Source organism: Suricata suricatta, chromosome 2 (genome assembly GCF_006229205.1).
Source record: "Suricata suricatta isolate VVHF042 chromosome 2, meerkat_22Aug2017_6uvM2_HiC, whole genome shotgun sequence".
NCBI lineage: Eukaryota > Metazoa > Chordata > Mammalia > Carnivora > Herpestidae > Suricata > Suricata suricatta.
Genome location: NC_043701.1, coordinates 128,302,177 through 128,320,675, shown reverse-complemented (window position 1 = coordinate 128,320,675; position 18,499 = coordinate 128,302,177).

The following is an 18,499-nucleotide window of genomic DNA, read 5'->3' as shown; positions in this document are numbered from 1 at the left end:
CAAAATCTTAACTGCACCTTCTCATTTAGTTTCATGCTCCTGTAACACCCATAATATCAATCTTTTAGCACTATGCATTAGGTTATCTGTTGTTAAGTTGGTAATATCATCATGCCTTTCTAAATTCCCTACTACACTATAAAGAGACAAGCACTACAATTTCCAGACTCCCCTCCAATGTTTCTAAGCTAAAGTTGGTCAATGAGAGGAACTCATCTGATATTTGGAAATTGGAATAGAAGAGGAGCTCATTATTCTTGAGAACATTTGCCGAACTGTTGTGAGAGTTGTATATTTTAGGTGTGCTCTTAAGTAATGCACACACTGGTGCTGCAACCTGAGAGAGTGGAAGCCTTCCAATGACTTCCCTTGAGAATTACCCACCTGAGTCTCTGAGACAGTTCTAATGTGCAGCTCAAGTGAGGACCATAAATATAGAATGTTGAAGGTGAAGTTTTCTGACAGACTAAATTTTCCTCCATGCCATGAGCTCAGGTTCTTAGTGGAAAGTGACTTGCTCTCACATCTTCCTTCCAAGCGTTGTAAAGCCTCTATTAAAACACTTCATAATTGGAATTCATAGGGGGCACTTTTGTCCCGAGTGACTTCTAATTCTCATACTTAACACATTTTTTTGAAAATTATCTCTTTATATGTTCATCTCTCCTACTAGCCTATGTTACTTTACTCATGCAGTCATGGTTCCACAAACACTTGACCATTTTAATAGTTGAAATCAATTGAATTCTAGCTGAATCTACATTCTCAGAGAAATGAAACAGATTGGCCAGAATTTACTAATTTGGATGCCCAGTCATGTGGGACTTGGGTAGAGTAACCCGGAATTGAAGTATTGTTTACACTTCAGAGCTGTCATTCCTTCCTGAAACATGAAAGAGTGTAGAAGGATACCAACTTCTGTCCTCTGTCCATTTTCTCTCCCCTAACAATACACACCCACATCCCTGATAGCAAAAGGAGCCAAAGTGCCACCTGGCATCTGGAATAACCTTCTGTAATTCAGAGCCACTACCTAATTTAAGAGGAGCAAGCAAAAAACAAATATCTAAGTGATCTCCCAGTCTACTCTTTCCTATCCCCTATCAAGAAAATTCAGTTTCATACCCTAAAGATAAAGGTATCATTCTCTACCCTTGATGCATATTAGAATCATCTGAGGATTTAAAAATGTCCAAGACCCATGCTCTGTCACTTTGATTTATTTGATCTGGGATGGGACTTGTGCGTGGCTAGTTTTAAAGTTTCCCAGGTGAACTAATATGCAGACATGATTGAGAACTACTGCCTTAAAGGGAGAGGTATCCAAAAGAGCTTCTCTTTTTAAAACTGTTTATTAAAAAATTCAAATTCACCTAAAATTATAGAAAAATGTAAATAGACTCCAAATAACAAGACCAAGATTTAGTAATTATAACTTTGCCATTAAAATAAGATATAATTGATATGTAATACTTATTGGTTTCATGTGTACTTCATGACTATTTGGTATCTGTATATATTGTGAAATGATCATCACAGTAAAATCTAGTTAACATCCATCAGCACAAACAGTTAATTTTTTTTCTTGCGATGTGAACTTTTAAAATTTACTCTTTTGGCAACAGCAACTTTCAAATATGCAGATACGTAACTGGAAGTTTGTATCTTTTAAGTCCCTATTTCTACCTCCCCCAACTTCTGATCACCACCAGTCTGTTCTCTGTATCTGTGAGTTTGCTTGTTTGTGTATTTGCTTTGATTCCACCTCTTAGTAAAGTCATACAGTTTTTAACTTTCTCTGTCTGAATAATTCCACTTAGCATAATGGCCCTCAATGTCATTTTGTTGCAAATTCTGTCATTTTTGTTCTATGTCCCTTGTGATGTATTCTAAAATATGACTGTGATTTCAGTTTCTTTAGTATGAACAACAAACATCTCAGCACTTTTTTTCCCATGACCACAGGATCATTATCATATCCCCAATTTACAATCACCCCTTAATATCTATAGTCAGTTCACATTTAAATTTCCTCAGTTGTTGCTGAAAGATCCTTCCACAGTAAGTAGAACCTAAAACACCACTTTCTTCCATTTATGTTTTATGTCATGAGGTTATTGGGGGACAATGGTCCATTTATTTTTTGGATGTATCTAATTCATCCTGTTAGTGCCTTTACATACCTCTCTATCTTCTACATTTCTTATAAAGAGAAATTTGGATCCTTGGACGACTAAATTCAGATTTAAAAATTAGGTAAGAGGGGTGTGCAATGGTATTAGTCAGTTAAGTTTCCAACTCTTGATTTTGGCTCCAGAGTTATGATCTCATGGTTGGTGAGACCAAGGCTCATATCAGGCTCCACGTTAATAGTGTGGAGCCTTCTTGGGATTCGCTCTCCTCTCCCCTTCTTGTGCTCTCTCTCCACTTCTCAAAATAAATAAGTTTAAAAAATTAGGTAAGAATAAGTTACTGATAAAGCTATGCATTACATATTGTATCTCATTAGTATACACATATGTCTTATTTATCTTTCTTAGTTGGATAAAATTAATTTGGGCATTCAGGTTGTTATAGTTTAATTCCTCCATTACAAAGCTTTATATTACCCCTGTTGACACTTTGGCCACTGTAAATATTCAATTCCTAATAAGTTTTTAATATAATAGGGTTAGCTTAGATACATTATTTAGTAGGAACAGTAAAGTGTTGAATTTTAAAGAAGTCTTTTGCTCTCTATATATTAGATGGAGGTTTTTTGGTAAGGAAGAGCCTTTCCTTATCATTCATGGTTATTCATTATCTTGAAATATATACTAGAAAAAGCAGGGGGAAAAAGTCTTTCTATGTTAAAAACTTAGTGCGATAGCTACCTCCAAAGAGAATTTGGAGTTCTTTGACCTACTTATTGATTTATTTCAAACAATCTTAAAGCTATAATTAATAATAAAAATTGAATCATTCTTAACTATTAGGATCTGAACTTTGAAAAAAAGGAAGGGTAAGTGGAGATTTTTATACATCCTTAACCATGACTTCCTGCAAAGACAGTAAGTAGTTTCTACTTCCCAGAAACTTAGAGGAATTTCTGCTAAATGTAATAATAGAACAACTTAATTTAAAAAGACAAAAACAATGTAGAGATGACATTCTGATAAGAAAACAGATGCCCTAAGAGAAACCAGAAGGGAGCCATTTTAGGAAATTGGAATAGGCATGAGGAAGATGCATTAAGGTTGAACAAAATATGAAAACAATACAGTTGGTATAATAACAATGATTGTATATGCAACATATGTATATGAAAATACATAACTTACTAAAGTACTTATAGATGAAATAATATGGTGCTTGGGATTTTCTTCAAAATAATTCAGCAGACATAAAATATTTGGAGTGACACAAGATTGTACTTGTATTGGAATTGGTGACGTGATGTTTGCAGTACAGAGATTTTTGTTAGACTATGCTCTCTACTTTTCTGTATTTAATTTTTTCAATAAACATCTGTGAATTCTTAATGGTTTTCAATATATGGAAGGTCATATACCGTGCATATGTCACTTTGGAGGTAGCTATATTTCTTGTGCATCTGATTTTTAATATAATTTAAAAATATTTAATAAGTTTTTAAGACTACAAAACAATGGTTTGTTTCTACAGAAAATCATTAAATTCCTAGCAAGGTATTAAAATCTCTATCACGATTTTTTTCTCCTCTTTGATAAGTATAGATGAAATGGTATCTCTTTCACTAATTTAATGGAGCAAGTTATTCAATCTGAAGGCAGACCTGGAAGCAGTAATTCTATTTAGGCTGATTGACAGGAATATCTCATAATTATTAATGTTTTTAAAGTTAGGCTTACATGAAATAAAATGTCAAAGTTATTAGCCTTATATCAATGGTCCTGGTTAGAAGAGAGTTTTGAAATATGAGATCAAAGCACAGATATTAATGTGCTATCAAGGAGTATATATGAAAACCCACTGTTGGTAAATTGGCATCTAGGTTCTAATTAGAATGTGACAAAAGCAAACTTATTGAATGTCCTTGTTCTTTCAGCATGTAAAATTTCAGCTATAAAATTTCAGCATGTAAAATTAAATTTTGTATACAGAATATCTTCATTTCTGTGGGTGATGGTTGGAGAAAAAGATTTGAATTAGACTTGAATGTGAATTATGTGGCACACTTCACTAACAGAATAGTCAGGGAATCCTATATTCAGCTTTATTTCTTAAAACATCTGAGCTATATATATATGGTATATAATAAAGGTAACTTTCAGAGAAATAATGTTAAAGTATAGCATAGGTGACCTATTGCTTGACTCTGTATTTTAAACATCAATCTATGTTTTTTATTGTAAGTAATTAAATCAGTGTTTCCAATAGTTTATTCCATGAAATAAGAACTCCATCAGAGCTTCTAGATAAACACAGGGATAGGATCCCTGTTAAATAAGTTTGGAAAACATATACATTTTTTGAAAACTTACAAAGCATGTGTACATTTCTGAGAAGATGCCAAGAAAGACTTTGCCAAGCTTGATTTAATTCAACATTTCACAAATATACCTAACTACAAAACTTTGTAGTTACATTACACCTATTGTGGAACTCTTGTGAAACTGGAGTTGTTTTTCTTTCTGCAAGAACTGTCTGACATGCACTGTGCCACTGCTGTACTAGGTCCAGGAATTACAAAGGGGAAGTTATGCACAACCACTGCCATTACTACATTTATAGTCTTGTGGATAAATGAATCTTGTATCTCCTCTGTCTATGGCTCTTACACAATATCCTTATTATGTTATTGTTTCACAGCCTGTGGGATGAAATATATAAAGGATATTTCTAAATCATCTGGGGATATTTGCCAAAACACACACATTTATTCTCCCCACCTCCAATGTTATTTTCCCAATATTCACATATATTTTCAAGAAGGAAAAAATTTGCATTAAATAATGTCTACTTTGATTCTAAAATATATCTTTTCATTTTATACCTACTGTTATAGTTGCAAGAAACCCTTCAACTCAGCCATGATGCCAGTATTCTGTATGCTAAACCAGCAACCATCTGTCTTTCCTCCATTGCCTTGCTTTTTTCTTTTCTTTTTTTTAACATCAGCCTGTATAGCCTTTGTTTTAATGCCTCTTTGGTAGTGATAATTGGTGGTCATGAGTTTTAATCAGATAGAAGATTTCCTCCTAATAGCTATTAAATCTCACTGCCAGTAAGCCTATTATAAAATACTTTATTAGGAAATGTGGATGTCTACTCTATACAAAACATAATGGAAATGCAAAGAAGCTTAAATCAGGGAAACACCTCTTGAAAGGCCTGAGGGGTTTACTTATGAACAGTTAGATGGAGTAAAAGATATTCATTCAATCAAGTTCAAATGCACTCTGAGAAGGGAGTAAGAATCATTGAGCAGGAGTTCTCTCTGGCAAACAATGGTCCACTTCCATGCAATGAGTAAGCTTCTAAAATGATAGAACAGAATATATAAAGTCACAAGAGATAAATATTTAGAATAAAGCTATACATAACAATTTATTTGACTAGATCAGAACATCGTAGCAGAAAAACTTGGCAAGGTAATTTGGGATTAGATTGTAGAAAGAAAGATTGATAATGTCAAAGGCAAAATTAAGATTAAGACCCAAAAGGAGAAATATCATGAATTTCCCCATTTTCCTCCTCTCATGGGTATTTTATTTATCATTCCCAAATCACTTGGCCTAAACTTGTAAAATGCCTAATGAGCTCCATCTGAGAAAAGAAAGACCATTCAAAGCCCTAGAACTCACGTACAAATGCTTCTTATTCTGAGAAACAAATTGTATGGCGTAAGTATAAACCACAATTATAAAAGGTTATTTCTTTATTCTTGTGCTGAGTATTTGTTTATCAAACTTACTTTCTCACTTCAGAAATATTCCTTTTTTAGTAATGATGACCAGAAATTCTAGACAGCTGTCAAGTGCTCATGACTGAGCTAATTGTCTGGGTTGTCACCTTTTGATAGGTTGTGGATGAGAAGTTGCAGACAGCAATCCTTCAGCTCACCCTTCTCCCATTATTCCAGAAAAACCTCCGATTCACCTCACTGTTACAACAGCAACAGCATCTTTTGGAATATATTTGCATATGACTCAGCTGACGGGCTTTGAGAGGTACATGAGCATGCCTCCAGCAGGGTGTGAGGGGTTTACAAGAGATCCCTCTTTACCCTTAAATATCGAATGTCCGAAAAGGTTCAACGTCAGAAGACAATCTAGAGGCATTTGTTTTGTAGCTATCTTGTAGCTGGAGAAGCTCGGATGACAAGACTGTCAACTTGTCAGTTTTATGTGTACAAAAGAAATTTCAACTAAAAGTCAAGCTGAAAATGTCATCTTTTGTAAAAGCACCCTTTAGACTTCATTTTCAAAAGGGATGTATTCTTGCACTCTTGCCAAAATGCAATTACATGCACAGTTGCACTGGCAAATACATGGGAATATTTTCATAAGAGTAATTTATAGTAAACAAGTGCAATTAAAAACTAAGAAGGTTTTGTTCTCCATGCAGTTATGTGACTAACAGGACAGCAAATGGTATTACAGAGCATTTAGAGAGGACAGAAAAGTGCCAGCACAGTCACTGCTGTGTCTCAGGGGCATCAGCATACTGGATTCCAACTATTTATTAACCTAAGTGGGGTCCCCAATAGTTTTAAGTTTGAAGGGGTCCCCTTCAAAGCACAAAGGAAATAAAAAAGCAGGAGGATACATTTACCAAAATATGAACTGATTAATGTTTACAAAAAGGAGCTTTAGCTTCTGACTTGAGAGATTTTTCTTTAAACAGAGTCCATGACCAGCAGGAATTCTAATGGCTCTCTTGTAGACACTCCCGATCTCAGAGCAAAACTTTCCCAAAGAAATTTCTGATAAATGGTTCTCTTGTTCACTATTTTCTAGGAAAAGAATCCAGAAAAAAACAAAGACAAAAACAAAAACTCATGAGCAGTTGACATCCATTTCTCCTAGTTTATTTTTCTAGGAAAATGGGAACGAGTAGCCTTTTTCAGCTGACAGTCCTTCCCAGTGGAATATAATCTTTGCAGCTCACTTAGCAGTAGTTATATCTTATATGGGTCTCATCTGTAATATGGTGACAAAAAATGCTCCAACAAAACAAACAGGAAAGTCTGTGGATTCCAAAAGATATATGATGAGACAATGAAAAATAAAGGACTGACATTAATGCAAATGTAAGAAAACGTATGCATGTTTTTGAATATTGATTACACATACCTGGGGGAATTGCTCAAGCTTAGTAGGCACATGTAAAAATTCACAAATGTCATTATAAAAGATGAACTTAATGTCTTTTTATGATTGTGATCATTAGGTATGCCTCAGTAGTAAGCATTATAGGACCCCACTTTAACATTCCTACCTTTTCCAGCATCAATGTTAAGAATATGAAGCCTAGAGTCATGTTAAAAGTGTGGGTGGGGAATGGGTCTTGTTTGTAAAGGAGGCAAAAACTCAACCTTGTGTAATATGAGCAGTAAGTGCCATTTCTCCACAGCAAACCTAAAATAAAAATAAACAAGATGAGCCCTTGATAAGGGATATCACCTCTAACTCAGGATTCTGCTTTCTCTACAGATTCCATGCTACTTCTGAATATAACATGCAGAAAATTTATATATGCATTTGGAAAGAAATGCCTCAACCACAAGAAATAATATTTGGTGGGGATAAGGCAATTAGAAACATGAGCACAACCTAACAACATAAAAAAAAATCTCAATTTCCAGAAGTCCTCAGTGATTAGTGGCAAATGAAGGGGATTGCAAAATGTAAATAATTCAGAATTCATAAAAGTTGATCAAGTTGAAAATGATGGCAAAATACAAAGATAAGCAATGATATCAGATAACCTAGAAGTGTAAGATATGTGCTTTTAAAGAGAACGTTTTATTAGAGTTTAAAGAAAAGACAAAATAGCAGGTGCTGGCAGAATGGTTTGTATTTTCATAGGAAGTCAGAAAAGATGAGAAGAGAAAGACTTCCCATCACTGACAATAATGAATGCAAATAAATTCCAGAATCTTGACCAAATTTTCATTTTGGTTTTAGAGTAATGGTAGCATAAAAATATATTTATCTATTGTGTGGAACAGGATAGCAGAATGTATGATAAAGAAGACAAAGAGGAAACCCTGACTAAACTTTTCATCATAAATACATTTGTTTGCTCTGCAGTTAAAAAAAATAGTCTGAGTATGAATGTCAACAATTAAAATAATAAATAAATTGAGGAATATTCTTTCTTAGCTGGTTTTTGTTTCTCTATTGCTATTACCTAGGATTGAATTTCTCAGTATAGGTGTAACCAAGAGTGATAGTTGGCCAGGATGGGTTAAACAGGTGATGGGATTAAGGAGGATACTTGTGATGTGCACCTAGTGTTATATGGATGTGTTGAATCACTATACTGTACCCTGAAACCAATATTACAATGTATGTTAACTAACTGTAATTTGAATAAAACCTTAAAACTACCCAATATTCCATCTCCCCCCAAAAGAGTAATGGCTTAATGTGCATAATTACCTGGTAGATTTGCGAACCCACAGGTTGCTGGGCTCTGTCCCCAGAGTTTCTGATTCAAAAGTTCTGGGAGGGGGCTGAAAGTTACATTTCTAAGATGTTCCCAGAAGTTGTGGGGTTGCTGGTGTTTGGACCACACTTTGAGAACTAATGGTTTAGTGGAATGAATGTTAACATATAATGAAAGTTTTCATTGACACAAATTGGGAACATAAAAATTTAAAAAATCAGGTAGGTTTCTCTTCTGCAGTATTTCTCAAAATATTTAATATGCAATGTACTTTTAAATATTATCAAATAATATTGCCCCCCTGCAGAATGATACAGACAAAGAAGACTTTGTTCAACACTTGAAATTGGGGGGCACTGGGGCGGCTGAGTTGGTTAAGCATCCATATCTTGATATCAGCTGGGTTCATCATCTCTGATGAAATTGAGCCTTGCATTGGGCTCTGTGCTAAGAGCACAGAGCCTGCTTGGGATTCGCTCTCACCCTCTCTCTGCCCCACCCCTCCCCCTCTCAAAATAAATAAATAAACTTTTTTAAAAAGACTTGAAATTGGGGAGAAAGATTAAACACAACTCCGTTGAATAAAAAAGGTAGTAGTTTTAAGCACTGGAGCAAGCAACAGAAAAGGATTAGATGATTTTAAGGGGGGAAGGTTGGTCAGTGTGATTGGGTCTTCTGTGTTTGCTAGTGGTACTTATCTAATTAAGCACTTATTGTCCACAAAAAGTGGGAAGTAGGGATTCAACCTTTTTTTTTAAAGTTTTTTATTTTTTTTAGAGAAAGAGAGAGAGGGGTCGGGGGAGGAAGGGAGGATGAGAGAGAGGGAGAGAGAATCCCAGGCGGGCTCTGCACTGTCAGCACAGAGCCCAACATGGAGCTTGGACCCAGGAACAGTGAACTGAAACCAAGAGTCATAAGCTTAACTGACTGAGCCACCCAGGTGGCCCTGGATTCCATATTTTTTGATAATTATATTTCATAGGGAAGGCTCCCAGATGCTTAAGAAAGAGATGCTTGTGTTGTAACGCTGGCAAGACTCAGAGATTTCCATCCAAAAGGGGTAGAGAAAGACTGACAATAGCATGTTTTGACAGTAAATGCTCTAAGGGAGGTGAGAAGTCTATGGTCAAGAAGAAACCTGCATAAGGTTTAGTCAAAGTGAGGGGCACCTTCAGGACCTCGTGATCAGTATTCAGGATGAAAGTGTTACACGTGTTGTCCCCCAAAATTATTTGTCATAAAACTACTCTTTAAGGAATACTTGTGGTATTATTTTTTCTGAAGAATAAGTGCTGAGAAACGTGGTCCTATGAGGTTTGTGCACAAAGCCGACAGGTTCTGAGTGAATGCTACTTAATCTGTCTATGCTGCTAATTACCAGACCAAACTGTCCATTCCTCCAAGTAGGAGCTGCATAAAGGGATAAATGGCACAATCAGGCCTTGAAGCCTAGAAGTAGGAAATACATAAGGTCGATGAATTTTGTAAAATCTGGTACTTATTTTTAGAATGCTAACACATCAATTAACTTTGATGTGAATATGTTCCATATGCATATGGCAGTAGAGATACTTAGCATCTTGAGATGTATGCATGTATTTTTAGGTACATATGTGCCGTCAAAAGTAAGTGCTTGTGGTATCATATTCATATGCACAAATGCAACCTGGTCTTTATTCTTTCACATTCTTTATCTTTCTCCCCACTGTCTCAATTAACATAGAGACAAGTAGAGATTCGTATCTTTGATGTAAGTTGTTTTTAATTATTTGGTCACACTGTCCAAACATTATTCTCAGCTTATGATAAAATACTAGACAACTTTAAAAATTGTATGTCTTTTTTCCCTTGATTTAAAAACATATTTTATTATTTAGATTCATTGTACGATAAGACACATAAAAATCAGCAGTGTCCAGATATGACTCTTTAATTCCCTATTCTCACAGAGAAAAGCACATATCTAATTGTTTGAGGAAGTATTTGCCACTATATTTATAAATTACATGCTTATACAATGTATTGACTTTTTAGTTATTCATGTTACCTACTGACTCCCTAAAAAGTAAAATGATGGTTTGGTGCTCTTACCAACTCCCTCTGAATTAAAGTCATATGTTAGGCACTTCCAAAGATATTTGTCTAAAAATTGGGCTAAGTTTGTGTAATATATTTCCATTATTACTAAATGCATAATAATTCACAGTATTTATCACAATCAAGATACATCCCATACTACAATTACATTTCCTTCCTTAGACATCTCTCTACTCTCCACCCAAGTTTAATTATTTAACTTGCCTATCAATCTTTTTTCCTAATGGAACCAAAAAAAAAAAAATGGACTTAAAGCACCTTGCTATCTGGTCATACATTTCATGTGATTAATTAGGAGGTAGGGTTTTCTTGAAAGTAGTTTTTCTGGACCATATCATCCTCCTGTTTCAATCTGGGGTGGCTCTGAGACACCGAGATGTAGCAGTCACTTGAGACTTCCCTTTACCAGCCTCCTAAAATTATCCTTTTTAGTTCTGTATAGATGTCTTCTCTTTGGTTTCCACACCTTCTCAGCTTATTTCCTCTTTAGTGAGATCTTCCTTATGTAGCTTCTTGAGAAAGTACTCAAGGGAGATATATATATTTTTTTTAAATTTTAGTGTAGTTAATATGCAATGTTTATTAGTTTCAGGTGTACAAGGTTGATATAACAATTCCATATGTTACTCTGTGCTCATCAAGATAAGTGTACGAGAAGTAAATATTTTGAGTTTAAGCAAGTATAAAAAATCTGACTTTCTCTTCAGATTTCAATGATGGTTTGTGAACATTTCTTCTCTTTGAACATTTAAATGGAAAAATGATGTTTTAAGAAAAAAGGTAAAGTAGGAAGTGTGGGTTCTACTAGATTGTTAATGACACTTCTCAACGTATATCCTCTGTACTTTGTAATATAGACAATGGAATCCTGGAATTATGTTTCCTAGGATCCCTGTCTACATGGATCTAAGCTAGATTCCATTAACGATACACAACCACAAGAGAAGTAGGGAGCAGAAAAGACACAGAAGCATATTTTTGCTTCTTCAGCAGAGGAGGGTAGAAGATTGGCTTCACTGACTAGAAGAGTCCTCCTCAGTCTCCGGTTCATTCTCTACAACATCCTCCTTCTCGGAGAAGCCATCAGGGATAGTAGAAAGTGGACGCGTGCACACACACATAGATACACTCTGCAGATCTTGTTTTGAAATACCTATGGTTCTTCCTCTTAACCATATGTTCACTAATATCACATTTACCCATACAAGAAGAAGTAATTCTTAAAATGTGTGATCCTTATCTAGTTATACTGGTGACAATTTAAAAATTGGTTTTGCTGTTGTTTGTTTTTTTGTTTTTGTTTTGTTTTGTTTTCTTTGTGTTTGTTTTGTAATGTAGAAGGATTAGCAAAGTGAAATAAGACAAGACAGTCTGGGGTTGAGAGATCTTTCGAAATTCATTTGTGGTGAAAAAAATTTGATTTGGTGAAATCAGAAAAAAATTAACAAGAGAAAACAGAGAAGTTAATCTATTCATGAAAGCTGAGAGATCCAAGGGAGTAGGTTTAAAAAGGGATGGAGACAGGGAGCATGTGACAAAGAATGGAGTGAGACAGAGGAAAATATTGGGGGCTCTGAGAGTAAATGGTTCTGCAGAATTGTGTAGTTAAGAACAAAGAAAAAGCACAAAGAAAGAAAAGGAGTTGCAGAAGTGTGAGTGAATAATTAATTAAGGGTCCTTAAAATTTTTGTAGAGATGTAAGTTATGGAATTTCATAACTTGACTATAATGCTGCTATTGACAAAGGAATAAAACAGGGATCCTTTTTACATACAAGGTGCATGTATCCCTTTGAATCACTACTTTTGCATCCTTTGGGTAAATACCTAGTAGGTCAATTTCTAGGTCATAGGGTAGTTCTATTTTTAACTTTTTGAAGAACCTCCATAGTGTTTTCCAGAGTGGCTGCACCAGTTTGCATTTCCACCAACAGTATAAAAGGGCTTCCCATTCTCTGCATCTTCACTGACACCTGTTGTTGCCTGTGTTGTTAATTTTAGCCATATTGACAAGTGTGATATATCATTAGATATGTCATTGAAATTTTGATTTGGATTTCTCTGACGATGAGTGATGCTGAGCATCTTTTCAAGTACCTATTAGCCATTTGTATGTCTTATTTAGGGGGAAAATGTCTATTCATGTCTTCTGCCTATTTTTTTTAAATGGAGTATTTGTTCTTTTTGGTATTCAGTTGTTTAAGTTCTTAGTACATTTTGGATACTAACCCTTTAATAGATAGGTCATTTGCAAATATCTTCTCTTATTCCAAAGGTTTCATTTTAGTTTTGTTGATTGTTTCATTTTCTGTGCAGAAGAGAATTTAAGAAACCAAAGAGAGAAACATAGAGGGGAAAAAAGAGAGGTAAACCAGGAAACAGATTCTTGACTCTACAGAACAAACTGAGGTTTGCTGGAGGGGACATGGGTGGGGAGATGGGTTAAATGGGTGATGAGTATTAAGGAGTGCACTTGTGATGAGTACTGGGTGTTGTATATAAGTGATGAATCATTACATTCTATACCTGAATGTTACAGTGTAGAATGTTACAGTGTAGAATGTAGAATGACATGCATTCTACACTGTATGTCAACTAACTGAAATTTAAAAAGAACTTGAAAAAAAGATTACTTTTTAGTGCTGGCTATCAATAGTCATTGTCTATATGCAACGCTACCAAAACTCAGTTTTCAATTTACATGTATTGTATTAATAACAAAAGGAAACAGAGCACCTGGGTAACTCAGTCAGTTAAGTGTTGGACTTTGGCTTAGGTCATGATCTCAAGGTTCTTGAGCTCCAGTCTCACATCAGGCTCTCTGGTATCAGCACAGAGCCTGCTTCTCTCTCTCAAAAATAAATAAGAATTTTAAAATAATAAATAAAAATAAAAGGAAATAACCTGGGTTGACCAATGATGCTTCACTCCTTTCTACCTTCTTTTGGAGCCTTCAGCAGTTCTTTGATCAATTATGGAAAAAGAAAACCCTGAAAAATAAATATTTCCTTCAAAATATCTATGAGGAGAAATCCCTGAGAGAACAGGGCTCTATTTTTGAAGTTATATCCCAGAGAAAAAAAATTCCAGACAATAAACATAAAATTCTCTCATATCATTTATCCTCTCAAGGTCTCTGCCCAACCTAACTTTTCACCCCCAATACAGCTGTTTTCCTAGAACACACACACAACAACAATCATATCCTTTTCTCTTGGATTTAAGGATATTTTGGGAACAAGCTGCTACTTCATTGTTTTTATTCCTTCAATGCGATTTTATGTATTTCATGCTTTTGAGTATAAAGGAGGAAATTATGTGATTAAAATGAATACTAATACTAATGAAACCAAAACCAGAAATTTTATTTTTAAACCCCTAGTATATGTCAACTGTAATGGTAAATGTTCTCATAGACATTTTCTCCCTCTCAATGCCTTGTCGATCCTGAAGGACACAATTAGATTATAATTTAAGAAAAGACATTTTAAACAAACATGCACTTACACATATACACAATATGTGTTCAAAACTTTAGAAAGCTCCTATTCATGGATCCTCATATCATGTTCTTAGCAGCTAACATACAGTTTCTAACAATTTTTTTTTGTATTTTCTTACTACCTCCTTTTTTTCCCTATGGTAGGAGATTTAATACAGATTTAAATTTCAAATAGGATCACAAATTAAAATGGTTTATTATTGCATTTTTACTCTTTGGAATGTATTTTAACTACAATTGATCTATACTTGTTCTGAATCTTATTTCCTGATGCTCATTTCAGACATGTCTATGTTCTGCTATTTCTTCAGGCTTGAGATACCCTTCCTTCTTATCACTCATGTCTCTCTCATCTAGTGAGTGCAAGAAATTACAAAAAACAAAAGGACCAATCAAATGGTAAAAAAAAATCACATATTATATAGTTTTCAATGTGTTTCTTGACATTTCTTTCTACCTACAATCTACACTTTTCAGATTATATTATTTTTAGCATGAAGACTAGAATAAACTGTATTCAATCACACTATTCTCTTACTTTCTATTAGTTATTAAACATAGCAGAGTACACAGTTTTGTATTAAACATGCTGTGCTTTCAAATCCTTGATACTTCTGGGTATAATACATAAGCTATGACTTATAGTGAGGGTCAATTTTCCTTTTTGGAAAAGAGACACAAAGTTACATCTTAGAACTGGGAGCTTTGCTACCTGTGGTCTGACTTCTTGCTGGTGGTCAGTATCTTTGATTTTAAATACACACAAAAAGTTATGCTATGTTCTTGGGCTCTCCGAGACCACATACAAAGAAGTAGGAAGTGAAATGGAAAAACTGGAGACGAGGAGGGTGAGAGAGAAATTGTGCTTATGTTCACTCAAGTCTTCCCTAAAGTCCTCTTAAAAGAAAAGGAGAAAAGGACCAAAGAGTTCATCCATCGAACAAGTGCTTTCACTTGGGATTTAATACTGCACCCGATACTCCCTAAACTTTAAAGGTAGTCTTCTTAGATTTGGTCATGAGGCACTTGTGGTCAACCTCCAAGTATGGCTATGAAGAGTACAGAAAATACAATTAGTCATTATGATGTCAAAGTATACCCATCTTGTCAGTAGTTTGCACTGTCAGTTCTCTCTGTTAGAGGTATTCAATCACTTCATTTTTTACCTGCTAAAGTCCTGCTATCATCATCAGTTTTTAGTGTAACTATTATTATTGTATAGCTGCTCATTCTTCTTGCTAAACAATTGCTGAACACCTGTACGGTTCATTTGTATCTTTCTCACCAAATCAATTATTTGGCATAATTGATATAATTATTAGTATATTAGTATCTGCCACCCTTCTAAACTGTAATTTCTAAGAGAGTCAAGATGCAAGAAATGAAGATATTAGTCATGTAGACTGTTTGCAATTAAGCTTTCTCAATGCAAATCCAGATTTTTCGCTTAAGAGTTTTGGGTAATTTGAAGGAAATTACTAACCTTAAATTTCCTAAGTTTCCTTAGGATGTGCTTCAAAGGGTTGTTGACAGAATCAAAGGTGATAGTTGACACAACTCACTCACAGTAGTATACATGACACATTTAAGTCTCACATTCATTTTGTTATCTCAGTGCCAGGCACATGCTAAGGATTTAAGTGTTTGCTGGAAAAGATTATTTTAAATTCATTAACTTCTTTTAGAGTGGCTAAAGATATTATTTTAGACACCAAAACCCATTGGGCATTTGGTCAGACAGTTTTATTGTCTACTCAAGCACTCATAGCACATCTGTGGCTGTATTTTCCACTTACATACCTGTGCACTTGTATAATAACTCCAAGAGAAAGACTGATGTTCAGCGAAGAAGGTCAATACCAGAAGGAAATATGACACCACACTGTGTCATTATTGTGTATGTGTGTGCATGTTTGTTAGTCTGGGTCCTACTGGAAACAGATGGCGCCCTCAAATTGGGAAGTTTGGTGTAAATGTAATAAGAAGATGATTTAAGTCTCATTCAGTTAAGTGTCCAACTTGGTTTCAGCTCAGGTCATGAGCTCATGGTTTGTGGGTTTGAGCCCCACATTGAGCTTTGTGTTGACAGCACTGAACCTTCCTGGGATTATCTTTCTCCTCTATCTGCCCCTCCCACTCCCACTTGTGTTCTGTCTCTGTCTCTCTCTCTTTCAAAATTAAATAAACATTAAAGAAATAAGAAGATGATTTACAAAAGTATAAAAGGTATAAGCAGCATTTAGGAAAACTAATAGGGAATAATGAAGCATCTGAAACTGTTTACAACCCGATTTCTAAAGGAACAAAGAAAGGAGATCAATATTTGAACTTGTAGACAGGAGCTGGACAGAAAGGACAGGAGCTGTGGTTTGGCAAAAAGGTATCAAGAGAAAGAATTACCTTGATATTTCTTCTTGTCTTCTGATTTCATGCTAATGCCTCTCAATGTCCAAACCTAGAAAGAATATTGAGATCAAGGAAATCCATTGATTATAAAATTCCCCATGAGTTAGCCTCTTAAGGCAAAGAGTACAGTGAAGAATGGTACAGATTGGATCTTGAGGTAAGTAGTGGTATGTATACATTTACATGTGTAAGAAAAAGGAATAATAGAGATTTTATAACATTATTAAATTCTGCTACATCTGAAACTTTATTATGTTACTTCTCCTTCTCTCCATCCCTTCTCTTAAAATCTCTCATCCTCTTCTTGGTAAATTTTCTCCTCATTTCACACTTATCTTAGCATGAAAATAAAATGTTAGACTGCATCTGGAACTTCCTTATGTCCCAATCCTTCACCTAATTCATCAATTCATTTCCTTTCTCATCCAGTTTAGGGAACATGATGCATCATTTCAATCAGTTATTGTCAGCATCAGTCCTTGAAGGTAGGTTGTGACATTTAAAGATGTGTGAAGGAAACCCTATTAGTAACTACCACAAGTAAAATGTAGAGCTAATAACAAGATTTTCAGAAATGGTGGTGCTTTGGGGGAAGGCTGAAACCCCTAAGTGCATGCATATATTAGAGGGGAAAAAAGAGTAATCTTAAAACATTGTTTTCAACAAGAGAATAAGTGATTGAGGAGTCTGGTTCATCACCAAAATTTTATGTGGAATCTTTGGGCTCAACCATAAGCAATTCCAAGGTTATGCCTGGCAAACCCCGTGGGGAAGGCTGCCCTCCCCTCACCAGATTGTGCACAGCCATACACTGCAGTTTTCTGAAGGAAGTTGTGGTCAGTCACTCCACTTTCTCCCCATCCCCACCAGCAGCCATGCCCACAGCCATTTCCGCTTTTCTAGTCCTAGACCATTTGATGGAGGCTTCCTTCTCAAGGGCCTTGGTTGAGGTTCTTTTCCCTACTTTAACTAAGTATCTTTCAAATTCCTACCCCTTCCTCCTCTCTCTCCTATCAGCCCACAGCCATAAAAAGGCAAGAGACTTTTGTTCAGACCTCTCCTCAGCAGTGTGCTGTTTATTCCTTTCTGTGCTGCCTCATGTGGACCCCCGCCCGCGGCCATTCCATGGCAAAAAAGTGGAACATTAAGGAGGTGGAGATTCTTTTAGCCTTTTGTTTTCACTGTCACAGTAAATGAATAAACAATTGATTAATACTTCAGTCTGTCTTGTTGTCCCGATTGCCCACCTCAACATGATTAATGCAATTGTTGCAGAAATACAAATACTCACTTGAAAAATTCAACACCATTCACAATAAAAACTCAACGAAGTTGGAAAAAGAGGGAATTTCCTCCTTCTGCTAATACATAGTTAACATCACACTTAACGAAAGCTTCCCGTGTAAGATTTGTAAGATGAAAGGGAGTCAATTATGCCCACTTTAAAACTTAAAGTAAAACCTTATCAAAATTCATATGCTTAAAATGGTTATATTTTATTGTATACAATTTATATATTAATAAAACCTATTTTAAAATAAAAAAAATATGTTAACTCCACTAACAGAATGAGAATGTTTCCCATGGTTTTAGAAATTTCCAAGAGTTCTTTATGTTACATTACTAGAAAGTAAAATTTGAAGAATTTTAAGAAAGGGGACATCATATTTCTATACCCTAAAAGACCTGGGGGTGCCTGGGTGGCTCAGTCAGTTAAGCATCCGACTTTTACTCAGATCATGATCTCGAGGTTGGTGAGTTCAAGCACCACACTGGGCTCTGTGCTGACAGCTCAGAGCCTGGAGCCTGCTTCAGACTCTGTGTCTGCCTCTCTCTCTGCCCCTCCCCCACTCATGCTCTG